We start from the raw sequence: 19,096 nt of genomic DNA, 5'->3' as shown, positions 1-19,096 counted from the left end.
ATGGATTGAGGTTCCATTCTTATATAAGCATATCCAATTTTTCCAGAACAGTTTGTTGAAAAGATTATCCTTTCTCCACTGGATTATCTTGAGCTCTTCTTTCAAAAAACAATTACCATATATTGTTTCTTTTTCTGGACTCTCTAGTCTGTTCCATTGATATATTTGATTACATTTATGCCAATACCACATTGTCTTGATATCTTGATTTCCATAACCTTATAGTAACTTGAAATCAGGAAATAAAGTTTTCCAGAATTTTATTCTCCTTTTTCAAACTTGTTTTAGCATCTCTTGGCCTTTGCATTTTCATATGTATTTTACCAATTTTTATTTTTAGAAAGGCCTTCTGGGATTTTTATTAGTATTGTTCCGAATCTATAGAACAACTTGTGAAGAACTGTCAACATGTTAAGTTTTCCAATCCATGAATACAGTATATTTCTTATTTTAGGTAGGTGACTTTTGCTTTCTCTAGCAATATGTCTAATTTTTATTGCATAGGGCTTATGCATCTTTTAAAATTTTTCCCCAGAGGTTTTCAGAGGTTTTATTTTTTTTTTAAGATTTTATTTACCCATGATAGACACAGAGAGAGAGAGAGAGAGAGAGAGAGAGAGAAAGAGAGAGACAGAGACACAGGCAGAGGGAGAAGCAGGCTCCATGCAGGGAGCCTGACACGGGACTTGATCCCAGGACTCCAGGATCACGCCCTGGGCCAAAGGCAGGTGCTAAACCGCTGAGCCACCCAGGGATCCCCTATTTCAGAGTTTTGACATTATGAAATAGTATGTTTTTTAATTTTTAATTTATGATTGTTAATATTATAAAGGGATACAACTGATTTGGTGTGTTGATCTCACATATGAAACTTACATATTAGTTTTAGCAGCTCCATAGGATTATAGGATTCCACAGAATGATCATGTTGCCTGAGAATAAAGGAAAGTTTGTTCTCTATTTCCAAACTGGAAGCATTTTGTTTCATTTGCTTGCACTGGTTAGAACCTCAAGTACAATGTTGAATAGAAGTGGTGAGAGCAGACATCCTTGTCTTTCTTCTGATCTTAGGGGGAAAGAATGTGGTCTTTCACTCTGAAGTTTGGTGTTGGCTATAGGTTTTTATTAGATGCCCTTTACCAGATTGGGGAAGTTCCCTTCTAGTCCTAGTTAGCTAGTTTGAAATTTTTATATTAATAATGGATGTGGGATTTTATATAATGCTTTTTCTGTATCATTTGTTATGTCATATGGCTTTAACTTCTGACTATTAAAAATTAATGTTACATAATTTAATAAATTAATGTTAATAAGTTGTATTTATTAATTGTTTAATGTCAAACCAATCTTAAATTCTTAGAATGAACCCCACTGGTTGGAATCAATGTGCTAAACTTTCCTTAGGAATTTTTTGTATCTATCTTCATCAGTGATAATGGCCTTTGGTTTTCTTTTCTTATAACGTTATGGTTTGGTGTCAACGTAATACTAGTCTCATAAAATGAATTTGGAAATATGCTCTCCTCTTCAGTTTTCTGGAAGAGTTTCTGGAAGAGATACCAGAGTATTGTTGTCATTTATTCCTTAATGGTTTGGTAGAAATCACTGGTAAAACACTCTAGACCTGGAGTTTTCTTTGTGATAAGGTTTTTTTCCCCCTTCAAAATCAATTGCTTTGTATTGAGTAGGGCTATAGAGGTCATCTATTGCTTTACAGTCTACTTTCAAGTGATATTATACTACTTTATATGTATTACAGGAACTTTACAATAGTATACTTCCATTTCTCCACTGCTAGTCATTGTGTTAATTGCTATCAAAATTTTCCTTCTACATATATGTTAAGCCCCACAATACCCAATATTATTTTTGTGTTAAGCAGTTAATTAATTTTTTAATTTAAATAATAACAAGTCTGTTTACTTTTTTAAAAAGTCCCTTTTCTGTGTGTTTAATTTTGGATAGTTTCTACTACTATGTTTTCAAGTTCTTGGGCAGCCCAGGTGGCTCAGTGGTTTAGCGCCGCCTTTGGCCCAGGGCGTGATCCTGGAGACACGGGATCGAGTCCCATGTCAGGCTCCCTACATGGAGCCTGCTTCTCTCTGCCTGTGTCTCTGCACCTCTCTCTCTCTGTCTCTCATGAATAAATAAATAAAATTCAAGTTCTCTCACTCTTTTCTGCAATGCCTATTATGCCATTAACCATATTCAGAGTATTTTTCATTTTAGATAATGTAGTTTTCATTACTAGAATGTTGAGTTAGGTCTTTTGAAAATGTCTTTCCAACTTCTATGTAACATAGTAAATCACTCCTCTATCTTCTTGAATAAATCAAATACTGTTAACTGTTATAATGTCCTTGTTTCTTCATTCTATTATCTGTGTCATTTTTGGGTGTATCAGTCAATTGATTTTTCCTTGGTGTGAATGAAAGAATAATATACTACAAAAAAATATACCATTGGAATAATCATAATCTAGGAAACAGAGAAAAATCTAAAGAAAGAAAGAAAAGAGAGAGAGAGAAAGAAAGACTGGGGGGAAGGAATGAAGGAATGAAGAAAAGAGAAAAAAAGAATATTCTAATTATTTTCAGAGAAAGTCAAAAAGATCTTATCAGTAATACAAATACAGGATGGTATGATAGACTTCTACTTTTCCTCCCTGAATCCATGCCATCCTTCTTCCTGATGGCATCCACCTCAGTGTTGTATTCTCTATCTTCCTTTATAGTTGGTTATGACATGTGACAAAGTTCTAGCCCACTTAATGCAAGAAATCATGTGTGCAGCCATGTCCTGTAGTTTCATTTTCCTTCCCTGTGTGGATGTGGCCAGGACCTCACTCTGACTTAGCATGCAGATGAGAACAGCACCCTGAAGGCTGGCACAGTGACAGATGGAGGGACTTAGGATCCTGAATGTCTTCAGGTAGCACAATCACCCCACCCATGTCACATCAGTTATATGAGAATGAGATACTGTTCTGTATTATTCAAGTCACCATATTTGGGGAACTACTATGACAGCAACTCAACTTTTCATCAATAGTTTACATAATATGAAAAAGTAACAAAGAACAAAAAAAATGGCTTTACAACAAAATATTAGAAGGAAAGTTAAAAATATGTCCCAGTACAAAAAAAGCAGGGGTAATATAAGACAACAGATAATAGATATAAAGTACAAAATCCAGAAGGTCCACCATCTGACTACTAGGGGTTCCAGAGAATAAAAATATTTCCAATAATATATAGATTCCATTTATATAAAAGGCAAAACAGACAAAATGAATCTTCCTATTAGCCATCAGGGTAGTGGTTACACTGGCAGCATGATTGGAAGAGCACATGAAAAAGGCTTCTGGGGTGCTGGAATCATTCCATTTCTTGGTTTCGGTGCTAGTTCCAAGGATATTTGCAGCTTGTGAAAAAATACAAAGTGTCCTCTTATGACTTATGCATTTTTCTCTAAGTAGATTATACATAAATAAAATTTTAAAATAAAGATAATGAATAAATATGGATAAAAATTTCCAGCATTAAAGAGAGAAGCTTCATTTTAAAGAAATTTTCAGATGCCAAAAAAGATCTACAAGGAACATCGTATAATTTCTAAAATTTCCTAACACCAAAGATAGAGATCTCAAAAGTTACCAAAGAGGAAAAAAATAAAAGACAATCTACAAAAGACAAAGAAGTTGGTAATCAAACAGGTCACCATGAATGCTAGAAAACAATAGAATAGAGCCTTCAAAGTTCTCAGAAAATCATTTTGATTCCAGAATTCTGTAAGTAATCAGATTCTCTGATTTGACCTGTGAATGCCTCTCAAGAAAACATAATTCAGTGAAACAAATGACACCTCCTAACCCTGTTTTTCTTCAGGCTGATCACTGAGTTAGAGACACACACTCTTGTATTTCTGAGTGGGCGGACATTCAGTATTTACCTACTTCTTCCTTCCAGGCAAATTCATTTCCCTTGCCTTCATTTTTCGGTCCTCCTCCTATCTGTTGTGGGCATTAAGTTCAATTATCCAATAATAGATCCTGGTTTAGTTTCCCCGTGTTTATCAAATATCCCAATCTGTTTGTTGATTTAGCCTTGGCAATTTAATTTTTCTCAAACCTCAGAGAACGCTTTATGAACAACCCACGACATTTCTGAAAACATTAGAGCAATACTCCCCATATAACACTGTATCTTTTGGGAGACACTTCTGTCTTCTTCTATGACAAGAACTATCTTTTCAGAGCCTCATTACTGACCCCTTCTTTCCACGTAATGGCCTCTTATCAACCGGATTCCTAAGGATAAGTTCTGCCAAGAGACAGTCATTTCTTTGAAATTGTATCTTCCAGAATGTAAAACAGGAGAGCAACCGGTTTGAAATAATTAAGGGGTTGGGTTTTCTTCACGACGACAGTGTTACCCGCGTCAGAATTAGCTGCTACTTCCATGCCTTCAATTAGATCCTGAACTATTTTAGCCAGAACCCCCGGGGGCTATTCTCGCCAGCTGGTGGGCCCGGGGGTGGGGGGGGACCCCGCGGGGAGTCTCTTGCTGTGCCAACTCTCCCGACGTTATGGCGATTACCTGGGGTCACATCCCCTCGGCAAGGGGAGTAGAGCTGAGCAGCCGCGGGTGCGCTCGGCCTCTTCCGCATCTGATCCACGGTCGGCCCGGAGTTGCCCGCGGTCAGGCCGGTTCGCCCGAGGGCCTGGGTGGCCAGCCCGGGGGGCGGCAAGCGCCGGGCCCGCCATAGCCTGTCAGCCGGGCCACGAGGCCACGAGGGCCTCGAGGGCCTCGGGGGCCTCGGGCATGAAAGGGAGGCGCGGCGCCTCCCGCGGCGTGGATTCGCCGGAGGAAGCTGAAGGCAGGGAGCAGCCGGCCTGTGGAGGGGCCCTGTGGGGTCGTGATTTCCTCAGCCTCCGCGCACCTCACGGGCCGCGAGACGCAGCCTCTGCCACCAGCGCGCTCCCGTCAGTCCGCGGCCGCAGCGCGCGGGAGGCCCGCTCGCCTGCCGCGCTCCAGGGCGCCCGAGGTGGCGCCTGCTCCCGCCGAGAACCGGGGCGCAGCTCCCAACGCGGCACTGTCGCCAGCTGTGGCCCCTCGGGACGAGCCCCTCCAGGCTGCAGACGACAGCAGGCCGCCCGCCCCCCGCGGGGCGCCGCGCTCCCAGAGGCCTCACCGCCGGCCGGCGGGCCCCTGAGCGCCCGGGCCTCCCTCGCTCCCGGGTCCAGCACGAGGGGGGACAGTTTCCCGGTCGGACCCCGCTCTCCCCCACCTGTGAAGGACAGAAGGTCTACGGAATCCTTGGAACGCGGCATTACTGGCTTCGGAGTGAGGGTATTTCCCACAGTCCCCGGCCCCTCGAGCCTGACTGACTTGACCTTCAGCTCGGCTTCTCCCCGCCGCTCCTGCCCCCCCGCCCCCCCTTCCTGTAGGTGGGAGAACTACCACTGCCGCCTCGCCCCGCGGCCTTTCCTCTCCTCCTTCCTTCTTCCTGTCCCTCCTTCTCCTTCCTTCTTCTCACTACGTCTCCTCTTCTCTTCTCTTCTCTTCTCTTCTCTTCTCTTCTCTTCTCTTCTCTTCTCTTCTCTCCTCTCCTCTCCTCTCCTCTCCTCTCCTCTCCTCTCCTCTCCTCTCCTCTCCTCCCCTCCCCTCCCCTCCCCTCCCCTCCCCTCCCCTCCTCCCCTCCCCTCCCCTCCCCCCTCCCCCCTTCCCCCTCCCCTCCCCTCTCCCCTCCCCCCTCCCCTCCCCTCCCCTCCCCTCCCTTCTCTTCTTTCTCTTCTCTTCTCTTCTCTTCTCTTCTCTTCTCTTCTCTTCTCTTTTCAATTCTCTTCTCTCTCTTCTCTTCTCTCTCCCTCTCTCTCTCTCTCCTTTTCTTCCAGTTTTCCGATTCTGGTGACAGACATCACCGCCTGCCCGTCAAAGGCAGGGATTATTTTGCATTCTGGGAAAGTAACTGGTCAATCAGAAGAGAGTGACCTTCCAAGTTTAACCCAATTTAGGTCCTTAGAGAGCAGAAGAGGGACTCGCGAAGGAGGAAAGGCGCTTCTCCCCACCCCCACCCCCGGGTGGGGAAATAAGCAGGAAAGGCCCCTGGCTTCTGCTCTCTGAGTCAACACGATCCTTAGCCAGACCCGTTTAGCCAACCAGGGGGGAATGGCCGGTACAACTTCGTAGCGAAACATCCCCCTGAAACACTCTGCAAACTGGTAGGAGATCCCATCTCCCCGGTTCCTTAGGGGTCGGCGCCTAACGAAGGGACGGGAAAACAAAGGCAGAAAACCCAGTCCTGCTCCACACTAAGGAAAGTCGTGGGGCCAAGGGCGGGCGGGTGGGAAGGCTCGGGCCTGCAGGTGCGACCCTGCGCGGGGCCACCGCTTCAGCTGCTCCCAGCCGCCCGCCGCCCGCGGACCCTGTTCCCTGCAGGGAGAGGGGAGAAGCCAAGGGGGTCGACGGACAGAATACAGAGGCGGGGGCGGGGGGGGGGACGCCCACGGAGGGAGACAACGGAAGGCGGACAAAACCGAAGGGCTTTCAAAGCAGGGAGAGCTCATCCCGCTGGCTTTGCAGAAGGCGCCCTTCGGCGCGGGCTGCCGCGGACGCAGCGTGGGGCGCCTGCCCGCAGGGCCCTTCCCAAGGCTCCGCGCACGCCGGACGCAATTTGTTCTCCTGCAGCCCTGCGTTTGCGGTGGCGCTGGTCGAGGTTTAGGACACCTCATCCGTTTGTGACCTTGCTTTCCCGACGCCGTGCTTACAGGCAAGTGCTCGGGCCACTTAACCTTCTCAGTTTTCCCCGGGTGACCTTATGAATTTCCAACAGGAAAAATACAAAATCGTCAATTTGTTTTTTCATTACCCAGAGGATAAACACAAAGTAGGGAAGCCTTTTATCTTGCTGCACCGGCACACCTCCTCATTACTCAGCATCGAACAAACATTTGCTAAGAGTTAATAAATCCGGCGTGTGGCTTTCTTTGTGCAGGGAATGGCCTACCATCCAAGGCAATCTCTCATTAAGGAAAAAGAAATAGAACATACTCATATTTTATTCATGGCCTCAGAATCCCAGGGGAAAAAAAATCCAAAAATTTATAGACGCAGAGAAATCCAAAACAAAAAGGCTACCACAGTCTTATTTCCAGCGACACGTCCTGAGTCTCATCCACAAACACAAGGACCCCAACACCAAGGCCAGCCTGATTGCTCAGATGGAGTCCAGCGACCTTTCACCGCATCCCACAGTTACAAGGGCCCGGGGTTTATGAAAGCTTGGCCCTTGAACAAGTCCAGTGGGGAATATATTCTGCAGTCGTCCATCACCGACACCCTCTCAAGACCGTTCAGAATCCCTGTTCCAGCCAGCTGTCCTCTGCAGAGGGGTCCAGGCGCCAGCCAAACCAGAGGCACCAGCGCAGCCACTGCAGCAAGCTTTAATTTACCAACGATCCCTAGTCCTGCGAGCTTGGAAAGGCTCTGGTGATTTATTGGACTGGAGCAGAACTCTCATCCATTATAGTTTGTCTTAACTTAATCAAAGGTATCTTCTCCCTTCGGAGCAGCTAACCTACAAACTCCACGGTCACCATGATAAATGTGCCCGCCTGACTTCCTTTTCTGATTACTGTGAATGAAGCATCACAAACAACTTGATCCATTCCGTTAATGCTGCGGCTCCAGCACCGAGAGGCTGCAGTCCTGTTACTGCCAAGCAGCTACACGGGGAGGCCAAGGTGACTGCACTGGGGGTTTGACTGGGCGATGTGATCCATGACCGCGAGGAGGACAGAACTCTCAGAGATTTCTCAGTTGCTTAAAAGATCCAGAAAAACAAAGCAGTTTCCTTGTCTAAGGGAGACCTTCCTGTCTGTATACCAACAGTAATATGCATCCCCCAGCCTTTACCAAACACACCCACTCACACACGCTCACACACATTCACACCCCCCACATACTAAGATAACCACACCTTTCACAGAAAGCATGGCTAATTTAGAACAGTCTTTAATCTAAGTGTCTCCTAAACCTAGTGGTTGCCACAGAGATCAAGGATTGTATCTGGAAAAACAAGAACCCGAGGAAATAACAGATATTTTAAATGTTTGTGTGATACATTATGGCCCAAAGAAAACAGAATCATGAAGTAATCGGGCACTTTTCTGTATGACACAAGAGTCTTGGTTTTGCTTTTTAAATGACTTACATGGCAAGCATTCAAGATTAACATCTAGACTTTGCTTGCAATGTCCCGTTGGCAGACAAGAGTTAGAAATTGATGATCACGAACTTAAATGTCATTCTTTGACGAATTCAACCAAACCCTCTTCTTTCAGAGATTCTGAGGTCCTCCGAGGAAGTACTGTTATATTCATCTTTGCAACTTTGGCAACTAGACCAGTGTGTACGCGATCTGCTCAGGGTATTTGTGAAATGCAAATGTTAAACTGAATTGTCCACGTTCAGGAGGAGAACCCTATTCATTCTTGTAGCCTAGTACATATGAACATAATTCCAAGGATAACTATGAACCAGTAAGACCTCCAGTTGACTGCTTTGCTTTTAAATCATAACCTCATTAAAGAGGAACATTTTCTGAATCCCGCTGACCAGTAGGCTGCCCTCAGCCCCATCAACCTATATAGTATTTGAGAGAGTCTAGAAAGAAAATGTATATTCTTCTATTTATAGTAAACATATTTTATTCTGTTAAATACATCAGGATAGAAGGTCTCTGCTATACAGTATTAAAATGAAACCCTGCAAAAAGAATAGGGGTCCTTGAATGATGAGTTCAGAGTTTAGATCAGGGCTCAGCATATATGACCCAGGTAAATCTGCCTAGAGCCACTGTTTGTACAGCACAAGAGCTAAGAATGGTTTTGATATTTTAAAAGGGATTAAAAAAACAATAAAGAAGAATATACAACAGAGGATGTATATGGTCCTCAAAGCCTAAAATATTTACAGAATATTTAAAATATTTACAGAAAAAATTTTGCTGATCCCTGATTCAGATGGCATTAGCCTATATTTGAGAGTTTTTGAGTAAAAGTAGTATGAGCAAGTAGAATGAGCAAGCAAATCTTTTTTAAAGATTTTATTTATTTATTTTAGAGATAGCACGTGCGTGTGCAGCTGGTGGGGCTGAGGAAGAGAGAGAGAGAATCCTTAGGCAGACTCCTTGCTGAGCCGGGAGCCCAGCATGGGGCAAGATCCCAGAGCCCTGAGAGCATGACCTGAGCTGAAACCAAGACTGGGACGCTTAAGTGACTGAGCCATGCAGGTGCCTTGAGCAGGGCTGATTTTTAGGTGTGTTGGTCAGACAACAATGTGGAGAAAGAATTGTGCTAATAGAGCTTGTATAAGATAGTAAATTAATGAAAAGAAATTAGAAAATGTATGCAGTATTTTCTCTGGCGGTGTATACTTCCTTACAGGGATGGAATACATTTACAGATTCATGATTGTTCGGGTACAACCATGGTTTCATGTAATTTTATTGTTTCCTGAATAGGCATTTAATTTACTCTAATTCTTGGAGGAGAATTTAGCAGGATATGGATTTTAGGTTGTTGGTGTCAAGATGTTATGGAGGTAATCTGTATATTTGCCTTGTTCCATATCATATTTTCTATCTGTCTCTTATGTTCTGCAATTTCACTAGGACCCACGGAGGAGTAGATTTATTTTTATTTTCTGCAATTTCTTTCTAATCAGTGTTTCGCTAGCCTGTGTGTTTATGTATTCTTTAATTAAGAAAAATTGTCGGCCGTTACTTCTTTGAAATTAACTTCTCACCTCTCTCACTCTGTAAAACTCTTCTGAGAGTTGAAATTTATCATTCTGGCTTTTGCATCTTTAAATGCTTTTTCAAAATTCCTACTTCTTCATCTCTCTATTTTGCATGCTGCATCATTTCTCCAAATGCATCTTCTAGCTCACTGATTCTCTTTTCAGCATTTAATGTATGCTTTCGTCTGTCCATTTAGGTTTTCATTATAGAAACTCTACTTGGTTCTTTTTCAAATCATCTTCTGATCATATTTCATAAGGTCCTGTTTTTCCATTATTGATTCTGTTCCTTCTTTTATCTCTTTAAATATTTTAAGCATGTTTATTTTATTGTCTCAGATTGTACTCTTCTGTTTGTAGTGGTCTCCTGGTACTCTCTGTGGGGAAGGTTATAAGGTTTAATGAGAAAAATTATGGGAGTGGGAAGAACATGGTGTGCAGCCTGCAACCAACTTGACATTCATGGAGTAAATCGTGATTAAAACAAAGAGATGAAAGACTTGAAAGACAAGTTGAGATATAATTTAAGAAGAATATTGCCTTACATTTAAAAATATTGGAGTTTAAAATATAGGTAATGGCAGTCATGGAATGTTAAGCAGGGAGGTGATCTGGTAAAAAAAAAAAAAGTATTTTGGGAATTGGAGAATATCAGAATTTTAAGAAACTTTAGCATTTTATTCCCAAAACAAATGCTTTGATTACAGTAGAGGAACTAGATTTTGCGAGATAAGTTACTTTTCACAAAAGCATACAGCTAAAGGAAAACACTATATGAAAGAAAAATAATAAAAAGTGGAAGAGGCAAAATGGTTTGGAAGACCCAAAGTAGCCAATATTATATTGATGGAGAACAAAGTTGGACGACTGACACTACCCAACTTCAAGACTTACTATGAAGCTGTAGTCATCAAGACAGCATGGTATTGGTGACAGGGCAGACTAATAGATCAATGCAACAGAATAGAGTGCCCAGAAATGAACTTCCATACGTTTATTCAACTGATATTTGACAAAGGAACAAAAGCAATGCAAGGAAGGAAAAATAATGTCTTTGACAAATGATTCTGGGCCAACTGGACATCCATGTGCAGAAGAGGGAATCTAGACCTTCACAAAAACTGATTCAAACTGGATCATGGACCTAAATGTAACATGCAAAACTATAAAACTCCTAGAAGATATTATAGGAGGAAACCTAGGTGATCTTAGGTATGGTGATGCCTTGTTAGATACAACACCAAAAACATCATCCATGAAAGAAATAAGTGATAAGCCGGACTTCATAAAATTAAAAATTTCTACTCCGTGAAGGGCAATGTCAAGAGAAAGACAATGCAAGCCACAATCTGGAAGAAAATATTTGCAAAAGATGTATCTGATAAACTGTTATCCAAAATAAACAAAGAGCTTCTAAACCTCAACAATAACAAACAATTCTATTTAAAAATGGGCCAAAGACCCTAACAGACATCCATCATCAAAGAAGACACCCATACATCAAAGAAGACATACAGATAAGTACATGAAAAGATGCTCTATATCAAAAATCATCAGAAAAAATGCATATTAAAACAATGAAATGCCACTGCATGCATACTAGAATAGCCAAACTCTGGAATGTTGACAACACCAATTGCTGAAGAGGATGTAGGGCAAAAGGAACTCTTACTAATTGCTGCTGGGAATGAGAAATGGTACACACTTTGAAAGACAGTTTGGTGACTTATTACCAAACTAAACATACTATTGACGTATGATCCAGCAGTCACGCTCCCTAGAATTTAACCAAAGGAACGGAAAACTTAGGTCTACAAAAAATTCTGCAAATGGATGTTTATAGCAGCTTTATTCATTACTGCCCCAAATTAGGAGAAACCAAGATGTCTTTCAGTAGGTGAATGGATAAAGAAGCTGTGGTACATCCAGAAAATGGCGTTATATTCAGCACTAACACGAAATGAGCTATAAAGTCACAGAAAGACAAGGAGGGACCTCAAATGCATATTACCAAGTGAAAGAACCCAATCTGAAAAGGCTGGATATTGTGTGATTCCAAACAAATGATGTTTTAGAAAAGGCAAAGTTATGAAGTCAGTAAAATGATCAGAGATTGCTGGGTGAGAGGAGGTAGGAGCGATGAATATGCAGAGCACAGCAGATTTTAGGGCAGTGAAAATATTCTGTACAATGTTATAATGATGGACGTATGTCATTATACATTTGTCCAAAGCCATAGAGTATATTATACCAAGAGTGAACCTTCAGGGAAACTATAGACTTTGGGTGATTATGATGTATTGATGTGAGTTTGTTCTTGATTAAAAAAAAATTTACCACTTTGCTGAGATATATTTATAATGGGAAAGACTTTGCATGTATAGAAGCAGGGATTTTATGGGAAGTATCTGTACTGTCACCTCAATTTTGCTGTAAACCTAATACTACTTTTTAAAAAATTAGGTCTTTTAATAAAAATGTTGGGATGCCTGGGTGGCTCAGCGGTTGAGCATCTGCCTTTGGCTCAGTTTGTGATCCCAGAGTTCCGGGATCAAGTCCCACATCGGGCTCCCTGCATGGAGCCTACTTCTCCCTCCACCTGTGTCTCTGCCTCTCTCCATGTGTCTCTCATGAATAAATGAATAAAATTAAAATAAAAAAAAGGTTGACTAGAAAACTGTTGTAACTCTGGTGTGAAATGAAGAGATCTTACACTGAGGTATTACTGTCGAGAATAGACAGAAAACTGTAAAGGAATGATTTTCAGGGCTCCTAAATGAGTATGTGTAGATGTTTGTTGGGACAGTGCCTAATGGAAAAGTAATTCCAGATCGAAAGCTGAGACAACTATGGGCCCATTGACATTACTATAGACATAAAAATGTTAATGATATCTTCATATGTTTTGTTTTGTTTTTTAATGTTAAGATTTTCATACAGAATGATGACAGAGAGGAGAAAAGCCTCTTGGCATAAGATGGACATTCAATACATGTTTACATTATTTTATTATTATTGTTATTATCATTATAATTATTATGTATTTTACTGCACGGGAACAAAGTTCTTGGGAAGAACTTGGATTTCACAGTAAAATATAGGATATTGAGTATGTCACATCCTCTTTATGTCCCAGGTTCCTTACTTTCCTACCTCCTTAGAGAACTTTTCAAATCTAATATGACAAAGGGATAAAGAACTCTGTAAATACAAAGCATCATTCAAATGAGACAGTATTTTTTCCTGGCCATAGCATTGCAAGCAGAGTTAGAAATCATAGTCTTCCAGGCATGCATTTTGGAGTAAAAGCAGCATTCAAAGCCCAGCTTAACTCCAATGAGCTTTGTGACATCGGACAATTTCTTCTTTTGTTCCCCTGCACCTAAGTTTCTACATCTATAAAACATGTATAATTGGAGTATTTATGGGGTTGCAGGATAGGTGACATTGGGATAACATGTGTAAAGCAAATGGTTGGGCACGCTGTCGAGTTGGTTCTCTACATTAACTATGATCACTGTCCCGACCTTAAAGAACACGGATGCATCGTATGACTGCAATTACCTTCTTAAAGTTATGTAGTACGGGTGGCTCATGAAGACAAAATTCTGCTGGGATGCTAAGAACTAGAATATCCAGAGGCTTTCAAATTAAAGCTGAAGGATAATTTGATTTAGGTTGAAGAGAATAAACATAAATATATGTCTTTGCCCATCAGACACATATGAAATGGTTAAAAAAAAAAAAGTACATTACCATTTACTCAACTTTTGTGGTTGGAAGTGAAGAAATCAGAAAGGGAGTGTCATCACTGTGAACATATTTCTTCTCGTAAAAGATGCATTTTCAGAAGATGTGGAGTCAAGGAATCAGCTTCTACTATTCTGTGGCTAATACTTAATACGTGTACTGAATTTTCTCAACCTCTGATAGTTATGAAATGTAAGCACATTGGCATAGAATATTAAAATAAGTCACTGCTGGGGCACCTGGGTGGCTTGGTTGGTTGAGTGTCTGTGCTCCACTCAGGTCATGATCTCAAGGTCCTTCCTGGGATCAAGCCACTCGTCGGGGCTCCCCGCTCAGCAGGCAGTCTGCTTCTCCTTCTCCCTCTGCCTGCCCCCCTGCCTCCCCCAGCTTATGTTCGTTCTCTCTCTTTCAAATAAATTAACAAAGCCTTTAAAAATAAATAAATAAATAAATAAATAAATAAATAAATAAATAAATAAATAAACAAACCACTGTGGACACCAGTGTAGCTGGGATTTCAGGAGTTAATTGGCTTTAGAGCCCAGAAACTAGTAATTTCTAATCATCCATATTAACCTGGCAATTGCATATACCTAGCAGGTGCTGCCCAGGAAGCTGTATTTCCTTAGAATTAATGACATGCCCTAATTGTAGACATTTTTCTAAGTCTCTAGAGTATCTCTAATTAAGAAATTTAACTGTACTTAAAATGATATAAAGTGTCATTAGTCCCACGCTAAATCACTTCAGATTACTGATTTATTTGCCACTAAAATTATCCAGGTAATTTCCTCAAACTGACTAATGTAGAGTTTCACACATGAGTACTCATACTGGATGAAGCTTGGGGTCTTTTTTTTGTAGGGGGAAAAAAAAAGTTTGCTTCTAAGCTCCACAAAATTGTAATGTAAATCTGGGGCAGCCCAGGTGGCTCAGTGGTTTAGCGCCGCCTTCAGCCCAGGGTTGGATTCTGGAGACCCAGGATCGAGTCCCATGTCAGTCTCCCTGCCTGGAGCCTGCTTCTCCCTCTGCCTCTGTGTGTGTGTGTGTGTGTGTGTGTGTGTGTCTCATGAATAAATAAAATCTTTAAAAAATAATAAATAAAAAATAAATCTGTGTTGGTCTCTTCTCGGACATAGTTTCCTCACTGAGTAGGTTGGACTAGACTAGTAACTGCCATTTAGTTGGGAAAAGTAAAAAAATAAAAAATAAAAAAAATATTGGGAAAAGTTTTTTTTTTCTTTAGTGTAATCAATAGAAAGATTCCCTCAAATAAAATCATAATTGAACTGGAATAGCTCTGGATAAAGGAGGAACTCTAAAGAGCCCTATCAATCTCTTGCCCACCCCTACCTAGCATGATCCCTCCTCCAAACCTTCAGAGCTCCCTGGACTCAACAACTTTCAGTTCATTATTCTATTCTGTGTATGGCTTCCATTTCAAGTGTCAGATTTGTTGTCAGTATTTTCATTCTCTGTACCCCCCTGCTAAACTAAAAACTCAGAGAAGTGAGGTACTTCTGATTAATATGGAAAAGAGAAGTAGGATGCAGGTTTCTTAAGTAGATGGTCCAGTCATTTGTGTTAAGGCAAAATGGAGGTGAATAACATCTAGAATTACTACATCCTTTTTATGCCAGCAGTTTACGATGTGGTAAGTGGTTCAACACAAAATAATTCTTTGTTTTTCACTTATGTTCTCTTCAACACATTTAATTTTCTAACTTTGCTTATCCTAATAAGATACTTAAGTTTACAGGGGTAACCTGATAACCAACCTGGCATTGTACATGGATGTATACCAGCTTCTACTGGTATGGTAAGAGATATGGTGTTTTGATTCATTTAGGCCAGGCACTGATGTAGGATATATGAAATGGAATTATGTATGCTTGGTTTGGATCCAAGACCCTTAACTTTGTACCATAGTAGCTCACTGCTCCTTGACGGTGTCATTACATTGTTTTATGTGAATCATCCAGATTTTATCCTTTCAAGTGATTTTTGTTCCTTCTTGCACTTTTATCTGGGATTTTCCTTTTGCCTAAAAATCTTCTCTTAATATTTCATCTATGTTTGTGAATCCGTTCTCTTCATTTTTATTTGTCTGAAAACATTGTGATTCTGCCTACTTTTAAACAGATGTCTTCATCGAAGTATAGAATGTGAGGTTGGCAGGGTTTTGTTGTTGTTGTTGTTGTTGTTGTTGTTGTTGTTGTTGTTTCAGTTCTTTAAAGATGCTTTGTTGCTGTCTTGCTTCCATAATTTTCAACTAGAAGTCAGTTTAAGTCTTAACTGTTGCTCCTTTGAAGGTAATGAAACTTTTCCAGACTTAGACGGTTTAAAGATCTTTTGTCTTTTAGTTTCAACAGTTTTTTTCCCAGTGTACCCAGGTGTAACTATACCTACTACCATTCATCTTACCTAGAATGTGTCCAGTTTCTTGAATCTGGTGTGAAGATTTCCATTAGTTCTGAAAATTCTTATGTCTTGAAAGATTGTTCAAACCTCATTCTCTCTCCTCTCCTTCTGGTACTTCACTTGACCAGGCTAGACCTGGTCACTATGTTTCATGTCATACAGGAGCTTTTGCATTTTTTCCCATTCTTTTTTTCCCCTGTACTTCAATACAGACAATTTCTAATGACCAATCTTCCAGTTTACTAATCTTCTCATCAGCTGTTCTAATCTATAACCAAACCCATCTACTGAATTTTAAAATTTTTTGTTCACAAATTTCCATTTATTTCTGTTTCTAGTACCAATTTTCTGTTGAAATTCCTATTTTTTATTAAGTTTTTTAAATACATCAATCATAGTTGATACATTTGGATCATCTATGGTTCTCTTAATTTTTTCTCTTGTCTTTTAATCATTTATCCTTATATTCTGATATGCCTGCCATTTTTCAAAAGTAGACAAGATGTATGACTATTAGAAATTAGAGAGATAATTTGAGGCTTCGAACGATGTTATTTTCCTCCAGAGTTAGAGTGTCTAATATGATGGCAATTGAGCACATGTGATTATTTAAACTTAAATTAATTAAAATTTTAAAAAATTGAAAATTATTTCCTCAGTCATACTTAGTCACAATGCAAGTGCTCAGGAGTCATGTGTGGCTAGTGGCTGCTTTTTCATTAGACAAAACAAATCTAGAACATTTCCATCAGCACGTAAAGTTCTCTTAGACAAATCTGCTCCAGAGAATTTCTTTTCACTTCTGGAAGACAGTTACTCTAGTCTGTGATTGAGGTGAGGAGAAGCTGGGTTTTACTCTTTGGGAAGGTTGGCCTATTTCTGGTTCCTCTTACTCAAGAGAAAGCCCATCACGGGTCCCAAATAAAATCCTGAGTTATTCTCCCATCCTCCTCCCTCTAATTTTTGGTCTTTACAGCTCTGTTACACTGTCCACAGGTCTGACAAGCTTCTTAGTTCCTTTGCTATGACTTCCTGCTTGGTCTCCCAGCTTCTATTTCTAGTACCACTTAGGAATAGGCAAATTCCTTAAGTAGAAAAGAACACCCATATTAAATATTGAGCTTGCCTCAATAAATTTCCTTTGTGCATCTTGGCTTCTCAAATACTTTCAGTCTCAATATATCTCAGATATCTTCAAATAGGATTTAAAAATCCAGCTTTTCTAGTTATTTCAGCAGGAGGTTACTTGTCACAGCGAGAAGCAGAATCTTCTCATCCTGTCTCCCTATCTGCTGTCAGGCATTCATTCTCCCACTGACATGGTGAAATATGAAAATATTGAAATATTCCTGTCCAAGTCACTAATGACCTCTGTGCTATTAAATTCAATGGTCAATTTTCAGTTCTCACCCCCCACGGACTCACAGCAGCATTTGAACTCCAAATATATACATTAAACTTCCTACTAGACTTTTGCAATTAAAAATTTAATAGGCATCTCAAATTTAATATGTCTGGTCATAAACTTTTGATGTCCCCATTCTGTTTCTTCCTCAATCTTGCCTCACCTCAGTAAATGACAGCTTTCTACAGAATTCTAATTGTGCTGGCAAATACTTTGCAGTCATTTCTCACTCTTCTCCAATGACTTTCCATTTTGCTCAGAATACCATCCAATCTCTTACCATGGCCTACAAGGCCATACATGATCTGTCTTCTATGTTCATCTGCTGGCAGCCTTTTTAGCCCCCTCACTTTCATGAACACTCAAAGAAGCTTTCCTCACCAAGGCCTTACACTTGCTTTTCCTCAGTGTGGATACACTTTCCCAAATATGTACAAACTCTTTGCTGAAACATCACTTTTCACAAAGGCTTTCTCTTCCTTTCCTTACATTTTTTTCCATAAAAATTGAACCCTTCCATCACTCTCTATCCTTTTACCTTGTATTCCCTTTCTTCTTTGCTCTTATCACCACTCAACAAATCATATACCTGTTTGCTTTCTGTCTTCTTTGCCAGAATGTAACCTCTATCAGAACAGGGATGTCATCTGTTTCATCACTGCTCTATCCTCATCACCAGCCACATAACTGTAGAAATAACACATCTCTATTTTCCAGGTTAGGAATGGAAGAAACACAGAGGTGAAATAACACTGACCCAGGGCACATGGCTAGTGAGTGGTATTGTTAGGACTAAATCTGGCAGCCTGGCTCCAGACTCTGTGCTCTTACCACGACATTGTACGCTCTCCAATAGAGGTCTTAGTTAATAGACTCAGCCATGTGTATCCACACAACTTCTTCTGCTTCTGGGATCTGGGGCTAAAATAAAAAGAGAAAACAGAATGGCATCATCTGGAATGCTCCAAATCCTCCCAGAATCCTGCTTGTTTTCTAAAAAGATGAAGAGAAAGAACCCCTATGTCTTTTGGGAGAAAGACTGAGGTCCCTTTATAACCAATAATATGTCCGATATCAAGCCAAAATAAAAAAAAAAAGATTCAAGAGAGGAGGAGGAAGAAGAAAAGGAGGGAGGGAGAGAAAAAAGGAGGAAGGGGGAGAGACAGAAAGAGAGAGACAGAGAGGGAGGGAGGGAAGTCATGCACCCTCATGCAGGTTCAGATTTTATTTCTTTTCACATCACACAAAAATCATACCACAACTTAACCCTATAATTGACTAAATGTACTTTTTATTGATTCCGGATCGATCTAAGGAGAGGTAGGAGGAGAAAAGGGAATAATAGATTCTCCCTACAAACCAAAACGCATATGCCCTCTTAATAGTTACCATTGGTAGGACAGAGAGAAGAAAGGCAAAGAAGATCGATCCCTGGCTAGAAAACAGAGTAACCATGTGTTGAGAGAAATACTCTGTGTCAGAAAGACTCAAGGAGCAAGCGGAAGAAGGATGAATCCAGGATGGCTAATAAAACCTACCAGTGGTATGGCCTCTGCCCAGAAACCTATGCATAAAGGAGTTACATAGAGAGTAACAGTCTACTCAGGTGGTGTGTTTAAGACTGGAGTTTAGGGGATCCCTGGGTGGCTCAGCAGTTTAGCACCTGCCTTTGGCCCAGGGCGCGATCCCGGAGTCCTGGGTCGGGCTCCTGGCATGG

The 19,096-nt window shown here is 40.9% G+C and overlaps 1 long non-coding RNA gene across 3 annotated transcripts in view; it reads right to left on the bottom strand.

Moving 5' to 3' along the window:
• The window catches only part of LOC112930647 (uncharacterized), a 229,539-nt gene that overhangs the window by 87,922 nt on the left and 122,521 nt on the right, over positions 1-19,096 (bottom strand). For all 3 annotated transcript variants that reach the window (XR_011994926.1, XR_011994927.1, XR_011994925.1), the window contains one exon: positions 18,211-18,300. This is a non-coding gene — a long non-coding RNA (uncharacterized lncRNA). The remainder of the gene's footprint in view (positions 1-18,210; positions 18,301-19,096) is intronic.

This window comes from Vulpes vulpes, chromosome 10 (assembly GCF_048418805.1).
Source record: "Vulpes vulpes isolate BD-2025 chromosome 10, VulVul3, whole genome shotgun sequence".
Taxonomy (NCBI): Eukaryota; Metazoa; Chordata; class Mammalia; order Carnivora; family Canidae; genus Vulpes; species Vulpes vulpes.
Note: the sequence above shows the minus strand (reverse complement) of the source record. Positions and strands in the feature narration are given on the sequence as shown.